The sequence below is a fragment of the Chelmon rostratus genome, chromosome 21, assembly GCF_017976325.1.
Source record: "Chelmon rostratus isolate fCheRos1 chromosome 21, fCheRos1.pri, whole genome shotgun sequence".
Classification (NCBI taxonomy): Eukaryota; Metazoa; Chordata; class Actinopteri; order Chaetodontiformes; family Chaetodontidae; genus Chelmon; species Chelmon rostratus.
In genome coordinates this window covers 2,083,691-2,096,301 of record NC_055678.1, presented here as the reverse complement: position 1 = coordinate 2,096,301, position 12,611 = coordinate 2,083,691, and the positions used below count along the sequence as shown (strand labels likewise).

The 12,611-nt window shown below is 42.1% G+C and overlaps 1 protein-coding gene across 1 annotated transcript in view; it reads left to right on the top strand.

Annotated features, from left to right (window-relative positions):
• The window catches only part of LOC121624961 (glutamate receptor ionotropic, delta-1-like), a 475,076-nt gene that overhangs the window by 16,767 nt on the left and 445,698 nt on the right, over positions 1 to 12,611 (top strand). The gene's annotated exons all lie outside the window — the stretch shown is intronic.

Here is a 12,611-nt window from a genome sequence, read left to right as displayed (position 1 = left end):
ATCTCAGCCTCTCACTCTCTCTCTCTCTCTCTTGCTGGGCCCTGGTTTCTTCTGTGCAGAGGAAGCTAGGGGGAAGCACTGAGTCCAGCTGCACTGAGTCCAGCTGTAATTTTCCATATAATTGCCTACAAAGAGGCTCGCAGGCCTCTTAGCTTTGAAAAGAGTTAATCTGATGCAGAGTGAAAGGAAAAACAGTGATGGTGCTGAGAATGAAGCTTATGCTGGATGATGCTGATAAAAGTGATTTTTCGCTGCAGATAATGAAGATGCTGGATGATTGTGGTGATGATAATAGATTTAAGTGATTGATAGAGATGCTTACGAATGTTAAGACGATGCTGATTGTGAGTGTTGGAGCTGAAGATCCCCGTGGTGATTAAGACGATGATAAAGGCAGTAATGCTGACAATGATGATAATTAAAGCATATTAATGTCTGTTGTGATGAAGATGATGCCGATAAAGACATGAATGTGGTGATGAGGATGAAGGTTGTTGTTTTTAATGATGACAAAGATTAAGGCTGTTGAAGATGCTGCTGCTGCTGATGTTGGATAAATGTGTGAAATGGTAATTGTGAGGAAACTTTCCCCAACACAATTATATTATTGTCCCCTCAGGAACATTTTTTATTCATTTATTTCTTTTTTGATATGTTTGGTAACGACGTATAAACCACACAGAAATCAATACCCAAGCTCCAACTCAAGCATAGTCAAGAAAATCTTTAGATCACAGCTTCTACATGTCAATAACCAAAACAAGTTCATGCAACCAGTTTGTGAAGAACTGATGGTGTCTTCACCCCAGTACCGGGTCCATCAATAGAACTGAACGTATGAAGGGAAATCTGACGACTCCTCTGATCATCCAGTGCCCCCTGGGAGCCAAAACGCGTGCTAAAGTGCCCTCTTCAGTGGTGAGGACACGCTATATGTGCCCTTTTTTTTCCTTTCCGCCCCTGCCCTTCAAAAAGTCTGTACACGCCACTGCCAAAGACAGCAAAATCTCTATCAGAAGACACAGTCTATAATAAACCCCAGACACAAAAAATAAAATCTCGTTCAGAATGAGTAAATTTGTGGACAGTTTCAAAATAAATGCGTACCTTCATTTCATTTACATAGTGGAGACAAAGAGGTGTGAGATTTATGAAAACAGTAAATCACTTTCAACTGAATGAACCTGTCTGCTGTTAATTGAACAGCTATGAATGTGGGAAAACGCCGCAGGTCTGAACTCATGAGCGCAGAATCTTTTATTGCTGTGATATTATCACATTTTGACACACACGAGGAGCCAAAGGTCACTGCAGTAAGACGCGTCAGTGATGTTTTAAGTGGGATTTCCACCAGCGCTCCTCGGGTGTCCTGCCGGCAGCAGCCGCTTCAGTAAACAGGAACACACACCTGACAACAGCGATGTTACAGCACCACCTTTGATTGGTCCGTCGATATTGACTGACTTCAACAAATGTCGTGCGCAGCTGGAAACCAGAGCGCGTCAGACAGCTCGCAGTAGTTCGTGTTAACAGATATTGACTTTGCGATCACCGATCGCAGAGAAAACACCTGAGTTCAGCTTCTTAGACGGTTTTTACTTGAAGCGCAAACCGCAACACCTCAGGCAGTGCCATATTGTTTCAGCTTTCATAACAAGCCCCCCTGACATGATGTGTTTTCCTTCTGCTACCCAGAGAGACGCCGTATCGTCAGATAGATTTCATTCATTACCAAGAGAGCAAAGGTCTGAGGCTGCAGCAGCCTCACCAGATGAGACAAATATCTGTGTGAAGATAAATCCAGTGGTTATTGTTGTGTGTGAGAAGCCCGAATGACACAGTTTATCTGAATATCTTCAAAAAGCAACAAGTATGAAGTTTTCTGACCATCATGAGACGAGATGTTAGTCATTGTTTAATGTCATTTATGAATAAATCTTTCCGATTCATATGAGTCACATTTTATTTTAATGACCTTCAGCACAACATCACAAACAGCAACACAACTAGAAGCACTTTGGCACAGTTGATATCGTCACTCAGCTTCCTGTTTAAACAGTTTGGTTATTTTGCTCACAAAGAGCCTAAAATATACCGATGACCATGTACAAATCATCAGCACTTTTTCCAAATATACACTGTCTGATCTATTGTGAAATAGGGCATTTATGGCTATTTTTTACATATTTTGCAGGCTTAAAATCAAAAGTCTGAATTTTTGGAGCTGCCATCTCCAACAAAACCTCATGACAGCAAGTTCACCTCCATCCAATATGAAGACAGTTAGTTTAGTTGATGTTGCTAAGAAGCTGCTTTCAAATAAAAATTAACACTATAACTAATAACCTGATCTGATTTATGACTTTGGAGAGCTCACGTCCACATTTTCATGCTATTTTGTGATTAAAAAAAGCAGCAAAAGTTGTTGATTTGATACCAATGATGTGACAGCTGGTTGAATTTCTGTATTTTTACTAATTAGCTGAGTGCTAATGAAGTGTGTTCATTCGTTTTGCACTTTTCTGTGTGTACTAATAACATTTTTTTGTTCATGTGTGGTTTAAGTTTGAAAACCTCATTGATGAGAATCATGTCACAACACTGGACGTTTGTCCTCGCAGCGAATGAAAGTCGGTGAAATCCCTTCAGCTCCTGTCAGAAGGCTGGAAAACAGGTGACTGCCTCAGATGGTGTGGCTGTGTTGATGAACGCCTTCACGATAATCAGCTAAGATTAGGTCAGGAATTAATTGTTATTTACTGCAGAAGGCTCATCAGCGTCAGTCAAACCGCTTAGTGCTCGCAGTCACTGTAATTGTGTTTGTGTTTTCAACTGGAACTTCAAAAACTTGGACGTCTCCCTAAAGTCAGGACACAAGGTGAAGGTAACCGCAGGTAAAACAGGCTGAAACAGGTTTCCATCTCTGCACCTGATTCTCTTTGGATTTATATTGAAACTTACTGCATATCACACTGTTCTGGTTGGATCTCATGCAGATATAGTGAGAGAAGCTGGTATCAGGATAACTGAATATTTGCAGACTGATTAACTGCATGTGATGGTGAAATTCACATTCGTAGTGTTGAAGTGTAAAATCCATTTCGTCGGGCCGCAGGTGTCTCTGATAGTGTCTGATTTCTAATGAGCAGAAAAGTCATTAAAATGAAAATGGCATTTTGAGTCCTGGTGCAGCTGAGTGCAGGTCACACTGGTTAGCAGAACCTGTTACAGCCGCGACTCGGGAAGCGGGAGCCCATTGACTTTTGACACTTTTTGTCGCGGTTGTAAATAAAAAATGTTGGATGGAGCACACCGGGCTCGTCGAGTCCCTCATTAGCAGCACTGCTCACAGTGTGCGGAGGAAATTGCATTGATTAAAGTCTGGCTGAGAGGAAAATGTTAAGGCACACATGACCGGATGGATTTGTTCATTAGCAGTGCTGTGTGATTGCAAACTGACGTGGAAATCCTTGAAATTCAGATTTGCCTGATTCTGAGTGTGTCACTCATTGTTGGGGGTGTTTCTGTGGAGTGGAGATGAACGGGTCAAACAGAACTGCTGTGCAGCCGGACCTTTTTTATCTGTAAGTCCAATTAGTCCCCCGCTCGTTGGCCATTCTTGCCCTGGTTGGTAAAACCTCTGACACCTGCAGACACACAAAGAGTGTGTGTATGAGACGCACCAGGCTCTCAGCAGACTGCGATGGAAACCATGGCAATATCACAAGCTCAGAGCAAGTCAGGTGATGTTGTTCAAACAGCGATAAAGTCCTCGACGGGACTTTGACCCAGGAGGTCGCTGTTTGTGTCCCACGTGAAAATCACGACAAACCTAACCAGGTCTTTTTGGTAAATAAACCATATGTTTACCGGCTAAGTTTACCCACATCCCATATGGAGAAGTACAGCTTCTGAAGCAGATAATATTCACCTCCAGCTGCAGCTGATCGACACTTTCACAGCGCAAACTAGCGGAAAAGGTAACCATGACGTTTTCATCGGTCATCGCTGCTCTGAGTTAATTTCTAATTCCATTTTTCTCAACGTTGTCCCGCAACTCATCAAAGAAAATCCAGAACTGAGACATACAGATAGTCTGACTTCAGCTTTCAGTGAGAAACGTTTTTGAGTTTATTTCGTCATAATAAAGTAAATATTCTCCAGAAGGTGGAGGTTCCTGCTGCGTGTGGTGCATTAACTGCACTCACTCACTGGATGAAGAGCACTTTTCATGACATGTCGTTACATTTACATCTTACGATGATTTTACTGTTGTTTTCTCAGAGATGTTTAAGCTGACATGTTGCTGCTATTTTTTATTTTTTCCAGAAAGGTAAAAGAATGTTTTAAAATGTCAGTCGGCTTTTTGTTTCAGGTGCACACAATCAGATTTAAAATAAATAAAGTAAAGGAGAAATATTAAAGATGGAGAAATTTAAGATGAGAGAGGTGATGGTAAACAGTGGGGAGGGAAAGAGGGGGAGAAGGAGAGACTAATCAATACATCTTGGTATGTGTGTGTGTGTGTGTGTGTGTGTGTGTGTCAGTGTGTGTGTGTGTGTGTGTCTCTACACCCAGCTGGTTTCTCTCTTGCTCTGACCTTTTCTCAGAGCTCCCATGATCCTCGGTCCTCAGAGACTCCTATGACAGCCTGAGCTGTAGTGGATTATGGGTAATGAGAGAGGGCTTCACACCCTCTCTCTCTCTCTCTCTCTCTCTCTCTCGGCTGAGGATAAATAACAGCTCAGTTTTAGTTTGTTAGTGTTTCCACCTGTTGATTCTTATCTGACAGAAAGCACATGGCACTGTTTTCACACTCGAGACTACAGTTAATAATCTCGCCTGCATGTCTGTGGATTCGTCATTTCACAGTGACGGCAGCGACAGCGGTCGTTAAGACCAGCGTTCATGTCATCAACTCTGAACTAAAGCATTCGCTGACGAAAACAAGACTACAACTAAATAAAGAAAACCTTTTGAAGTTAAAAACTGTGACAAAATGTTTCATTTTCATCTGTGATCATGATCGACGTGAACGCCGGGCCCCACAGTCATCAAAGATGGCGGCAGCATCCGTACTTACAAGGCCGATGAGTAAACGCACAATAAAACGGATGGAAATTTTACTGCCAACAATGAGACAAAAGCCTGTTTACCAAGACGCTAGCTAGATCATCACACTGTCTTTACAACCCTGCACATTCGTCCATCTGCTGCTTGAAAAGAGCTCGTCTCCACGACACACAACCGGCGACTGCTCGCTCGCCGACGGTTTCTCGCAGGTCTTTTCACGACAGAGATTCCTTTGTCATAATAGATGCTGTTTATACAGATAGGAGCAGCTCTTCATCCACGCAGGCAGATATGCAGCACTTCAGCCTCCAAAGGAAAATCTCGCTGAAACCATCTGTCAGACCAATCCGCTTGGATTACACGCCTCGAGTTTTCAACAAAGAGGCTAAGACACAAAGCTGTTTCTCCACCGACTCTAATCCTTTTAACACAAATCATCTGAATTTTCAATAAAGACGCGCCGTGATAGCGTGTTTGTTTTCCCTCACTGACGGTACAGGACGGTTCGGCGGCCCCCACGCTCTGACCCGCCGTTTGCAACACGGATTTAATCTGATGAACTATTCCACACTGCTCACTTATTCTTTAATTGGCTTTTCAATTCAAACAAATTAGGCTAATTGTCTTATTATGATCGTGTCCGGCGCTGCTCAATTACTGTATAATTAGAGAAATGACTCAGCCCGGGAAGGCAGTGGTGGAATGTCGTGTTTTATAATTTTCGCTTTATTCCTCCCTTCACCATCTCTTTTTATTTTTCTTTCTTTTCTTTCACCCTGAGCTTCAGCTCCTCCTTTTCTTTTCTTTCTTTCTACACTCCCTCCATTTTCTCGTGGTTTCTTTCTGAATTTTCTGTTCTCCTGTTTCCTTAATTGCTTTTTCATTTGGTTGTTTTTGTTTTTCTCTGCTTCTCATTTTGTCTCTTCTGCTTCTTTTGCCTTTTTTTTTGATTTTCTGCTTACTTGGTTTCTTCATTTTGTTTTCTTTGTTCATGCTCTCTTTGCTTCTTTCATTTGTTTCCTGTAGTGTTTGTATGCTGTCTTTGTAATTTGAACAGTATTATTCGTGTCTTGATGTCATGTAGCTGTGGCCCATTTCCTGTGAGTTCATTAAGTTAGTTTATCATTTCAATATTGTTTTATTTATCATGCTTGTTTTGTATGTTTTTTCTCTGTCTGATCATTCTTTAATGTCTCCCTCTTCCGATTGTCAGCATCTTGGTTATTAGTGATTTAGGTCCAGGTCGTGTGGTTAAAACAGTCCTACATGTCATAATATGGAAAAATGTTGTTTTGAATTGACTTTGAACGCCATCTCTCCTTTGTGTAAAACTCTTCATGCATTTAGAATTAAAAGCTTTCAGTTGTTTGTTATTTGGAGACTTTTACGTCCAAAGACTTTTTACGATGCAGCTTGTTGGTCATCAGACTGTTCTCAGGTCACCTGGGATCCAGTCTGACTTCTGACCCTGAGACCTTGTTTAGGGTGGGTCAGAACCTTTTGTTTTTCGGGGGGTCAGGGTCTGCAGATCACTTCTGCTGCATAAGAAAAAATAAGATAGAACTTATTTATCCTGTGGGAAACTGTTGTGCCGACAACAGCCCAACAACCAGCAACTGCTAATTGACTTATTCCTATACTTTGATAAGTTTGATTACACACATATATTCTGCTAATAGTTAGATTACATGCATATGCTGACATTAATGATAGCTGGATCCTGATTTGTTGATCTTATTCATATTTTCTGCTGATGGATTGTGTGACTGAATGATCAACAGAAGTTTTTCCTTTATTATTCATAGAAGTGATTTAGACGAGGAGTGATTCTCTGTGTGCAGAATATATCTGAGGCCAGTGTGACCTAGAACAGGAGGTTTTGAGATAGAGGCCGGGCATGGGAGACATCCTGGGGCCCTCGACTTTTTGATTGAACAGTTTGGCGTCAGGGATAAGGGTGTCTCTCTAGATCTGTCCATGCAAATAGGTTGCTGGACGTTGAATTCTCGAAGATTACTAAACAGAGGAGAAGTGCGTCAGACTTCGTGAACCGACCCAACTCAACATGATATATCAGTAGGTGCTTGAGTGACGACTTCGCCGACGACTTTTAGTTTATTTATTAGTTTAAAAAATTATAATGCCTGTTAGCGTGTGTGTGTGTGTGTGTGTGTGTGTGTGTGTGTGTGTAATCATTTGATAGATAGATAGATAGATATACTTTATTTATCCCAAGCTGGGAAATTGCAGTGCAGCAGCAGCATTACACACAGTGAAATAAGTGAAAATAAGACTATAAAGAACAAACTATACATAATAAAAATATAAAAATAGCGAGCAGTAAAAAGATTATAAACATAACAAAATAATAAAATAGCCAAATAGTAAACAGTAGTAAAAAGTATTGCACAAAAGGAATATCAAATGCAAATGAATATCAAAATTTGAGTGACAGCTCTTGCTGTTAGATCCCAGCAGACAAAATTGGCCTCATCTGTCCCACATCAGCAGGTCTAAACACAGCCAAGGCCGCTCAGCATCGGATGTGGATGTGCGTGCACGTGTTGGCTCAAAAGTGCGTGTGTCGAGTGTGAAAGTGTGTAAAATAGTGACACTGGTTGAAGCTGTAAATCGTTTTTAATCTTTCACTTGAATTTGGATGTGAGTTTTGGATGTGAGTTTTGGCCACAGAACTCCAGAACAGAGTACAGGCAGTTTGGATTTTTCCATTTCTGCCCATCTGTGTCTTTACCTCTGAGCATCATCACTTACTGATGAATGAATTGAATTTTAGTGTGTGTGATGTGTAAAAATCCTAAATTATGCTTCTTGAATTATTACAGCAGGCACAAAAAGGTTTGTTTTTAGTGAACAATTCACCCAGATGACAGCCGGCTCCATTAGCTGGTTCGAGTCCAGACAGTTCTGCGACTTGCAGCTTCGAGCGAGTTCCAACATCTTTTGGAAAACCTGAAACCAGTGGATGCTGTTACAGCTGCAGGTTAATGGTTTGGTGTTTGAATTGCATGTCCGACTAGTTGTAATGTTTGGCTGTCCTCATGCTTTTGGCCATATGATGTATCATCTCTGGTTGAAGAGGTGGAGTGGAGCTGTCCAGAACATATAGCTGCTATGCTAGGTAGCTAAACAGCCTCCTGGAGATATCAAGCTGATGTCAAGAAACACAATCAGCAGGAGCATGAAGTGGTGTGCACGCTAGTGCTAGTGCTAGTTTCTGCGAGTGACGTGTTTTGTATAGCCTTGATATGTCGGATATGCTCACATGATAATTGTTTAAATGAAATGAAATTTTCCTCTAAATAGACCCCCCCCTGAAGGATGATATAAACTCTCGCTGCCGTAACTTTCTGTGTCGATTGCATCTTGTTCCTGATAAATAAGGATCCCAAAAAATAAAAAAAAAGACTTTTACAGACTTTGTTCTCGCTCTAATGCCGGTAATCTGAACTGTCAATTGACTCTGTGATCTTTGTTCGTCTCACACTTGCAGCTCTGATGTTTGCTGTTTTCTCCTCCAGGCCTGTAATCGCTTCACTCTCTGATCTCCTGCTGTTGTTAGATGTCAGCGATCCAATGATGTGGGGATTTGAAGGCCGACACACTGCAGCACTTTAAAAAAAGCCTTTCTGTAAACTGAGCATTGATAATGGCAATGATACAGTTAGCACGAAGGGTTTACACATTACATTTCACACATTTAACACCTGGAAGTTGTCACAGTCTTTTTCACCCACATGCATCCTGCTAGATTGGGAATTACAGACTAACAACAACAACAACAACAACAACAAAAAAAAAGTCATGATGACACTTGCCAAAGGGCACAAAAAGTGTACCTTAAGACTTCCATGATAATCCTTAAACATCTTTGTACAGAGAGTAACAGCAGGCAATGAAAAAGATATAACAATGAATACAAATGTGATTCGGATGATTCCAAATGTTGCAGAAGGGGACCCCATGTTTTCTCTAATGTGAGTTGGCATTTAAAATTAATATTTCGCAATTTTTATAAGTGAATGGCTGAAACCAATTCATGCAACCAGTTTTTGAAGCATGGTGGAGTTGGTGTTTTCCAATTTTTTAGAATGTTTTTTTTTTTTGCTAATACCATGCCCATGCCCATTAAACCCTTGGCTTAATTCTCAAACCTCTAGATCACTGCAGCCTGAACCGAAGCTGCTGATTAAGTGTGTAAAATAGTCCCAGTTCTTCTCATCAGAGGAGAAAAGGGGTGTGTTTTTTTTTGCTTCTGACCCGTCAACATGAAATGTCTTCTTTTGGTCTGAGTTTGCAGTCAATGAGCTGTTAGTTGTTCACTGCTTAGATTGTTTCATGGAGGCCTGAAGAGTTACGATTGTGGACCCCTACACAGATTAAACAGCAAAGATCAGACAAACGTCCAGGTCGGGAACCTCTGGCACATCACGCTTCTTCAAATGCGTCTGAGTGGAGAGCTGCGTTTACGTGACAGGAATATGATCAACCGGAGACACACCGTCTCACCTTCCCATCTAAGGGGATCGGCCGGGATTTTTTTTGGGGGGGGATTTGAAGGATGGAAAGGAAGGAGAACAAGATGAGGAAGGATGAAAGATATCCACGAGGACACAGAGAGGAAGCCCCGGGCCGAGCTCCAGCTTCTGCTTCGCTGCTTCCCACGCACTCCACACACGCACACACACACACACACACACACACACACACACACACACACACACACACACACACAGAGTTCCAGTTTAGTGGTTGTGGTTTTGCTCACTGTGTCTGAGCGCCTCAGCTCCTGCAGGTGCCTCTTGAACTTATTTTTCAGGCCTTTGAGTTCAGTCAAACTGTGTGCCTGCCCTTCTCTCACCGCTCTGTCTTTTCTGTGCCATCCATGTATTTTAAAATGTCTCGGACATCACAGGGAAGACTTGCTGCTGTCACTTTATTACCAGTTAGGGGTGGATGATAGAGATAAAAACTCTGTACATGTTATTTTATGGATTTTCTGGCAGGAATGCACAGCTCAGATTTACAGACCTTTAAAACAAAAGGTGCTCGCCTCAGATTTTTCCTCATGGGTTGTCATCGGGGGAAAAAGCAAAGTTAACCTGATAACCTGAAGGTGCCCTTTCGTGAGCGTCATAGCATTAAAAATCCTTTGAACTCCTGTTAATACCCTCTGCAGTTCAACCAGAGAGACCTTCACAGCAGAGCAGGTTATTCGATGTCGATAGAAAGTTTGGCTTCGTGTCAAAAAGCTTTATGTGGCGTGTTCTTAGTGGGCGTCCGCTGCAAATTCAAAAGTCAATATTTCATAAACATATAAGCGCTGCTCACTGAAACCCTAACTGTTTTACAAGCAAAGGTCTTAAAATGGCCCATAAATCCTCTGGTAACCTGTAACGGACTCCACTTTGATTCATTTCGTAGGAGAAGGTTTACGATGGCCGACGTGACGTTTGCGGAAAGGAAAAGTGAACTGAAGCTACTTCTGCAGTTCATTTTGTCTACAAGCACAGTGAGAGAGCGGCCGAGGTCTCCTGAAGACACAGAAGATTGCCTCATTAGTATTCTTTGCTCTTCCTTCACGGGGCAATTATTCACCATTAGCTGCTTTTCTGTAGTTTATCGATGGCACAATATAATAACAGCTAAATTATCTCCAATTTAAAGTGCCATCTGTTTTCTGCGATGGAGGCTTTTACTCCCTCAGCTCGCTGGTTGTTATTAATCCGCAGGGAATCGAGAGGGGGGGCGGTTGGTACAGATCTGAGGGAGTCTGAGCTCGAGTCTTACCAGAGGAGAGAGCGAGCAAAGGAAGGGAAAGGTCTCTCACACTCTCCCCCGAGCTAGTCTCATCCTGTCAGTTTGAGTCTCCGTTTCGACTGAACTTCTTTCCGTCTACCTCTCCTTCTTCTTTTTCTGCTCAATCAAACCTGTCTGCCTCCTTCTCTCATACCTCCATGCCACTGCTTTATTCCTCTCTCTTTCAGATAATACAGCTACCGAACTCCTCTCCAAACTCTGCTCTTCAGTCAGCGTTTGTGGTTCCTGTGGAGTCGTGTCTCTCAAGACCTTTCAAGTTCAATCACATTTAATGTGTTGGCAATGAAATTCTTGTCGGGCTTGACCGTATGTATTAATTCTACCAATTTTAAGTAGAGATAGACCGATTATTGGTCGGGCTGCTTATCGGCGCTGATATTTGGAATCTTGACGTATCGGCCTTTTTTTAAACCCGACAAGCCGATATCAAGAAATCAATTAAAAGCTGGGTTATTTCAGCTGTCCATGATAGTAGAAGCCTGTGTGTGTGATTGTGAGAGACAGTGAGAAACTCAGTTCAGTCTTGTTTTGTTGCAGGGAAGTACGCTGAGATGAAGGCTGACTAGCTTTTAGCATAACATTAGCTCGCCGGTCCTGCTCTAAACGCTCAGCAGACTCAACAGGAGAATGTCTGTTATGCAGAGTAGTGTGAGTTTGCATGAAAGACACCTGAAAAACTTTACAACTACTAACACTGCTGTGAGCTTTCTGGTCCTATGATCTGAAAATTAAAGTGAAGATGAGATGCTATGGGCTATTTAGTGTTCAACAGTTGGTTTAATCCCTTGCAACAAGGCAAACTGTCAAACAGAGCCGACCTCAGAGAAGACTCAGAGTCTGACATGAGGCTGTTTCATGAAAACCGACGGGTGTGAAGAGGCAATGCGTAGAAACACATGTGACTTACAAAGCAAATTAGCATGTGGACGCTTTGTTCTGAACATACGAGTAAAGTACAGTCGCTTTTTAAATAAAACTGCAGCTGAAAATATGGTAATGTCACATGAAAACCTTCAGAGGAAGAATTCAAGCTGAAAACAGATATAAGTGTTAATGTCTCCTTGTTAATTTAATTACATGTATTATAAATCTGCCTCTTGTATAACAGATGCTCGCTGGGTTTTTGAATGATTCCATGTTTTCCTTTAATAATTGAAGAAAGTTCATTGTGTGTGCAGATAGATTGGTTGTGTGTGTTTTACTGTGCAGACTATGTGTACAATGCTCCCTGCTCTCCTCCTCTTCACCTGTCTTTGGCTTCAGTTTGGTCCAACACCTTTTGCCCCATAAATCCTCTTCTGTCAATACCAACAGCCATAACGGCCTGTCCTAAACTGCCTGAGTCACTCATACGTGGGGAATTTACATCCAGCCATTGTAAGACTGCAGGATCTGCAATGGGCCCATATTTCCTCTTCATCACAGCTAACTGGAGATGGGCTGACAGCAGAAAGAGCTTCAGTGGTATGATAGATCAACAGCGGGCCATCTGCTTGTCATTCCTGATTGGGGGCGTAAATGTAGCTCTCTGTCTTCTAAAGTCACCACCGGAGACTGAGACCGCTCGGATCGGAAGAGTCCAGGAGTTCGTCCAGAGGTGAGGACACAGAGACTCGGACTTGGCTAATCTGCTCTGGCTCTCTGGCTCTCTTGACACATTTCCATTCATTACAGCGACAGCCAGAGACTGCTCAAAATGT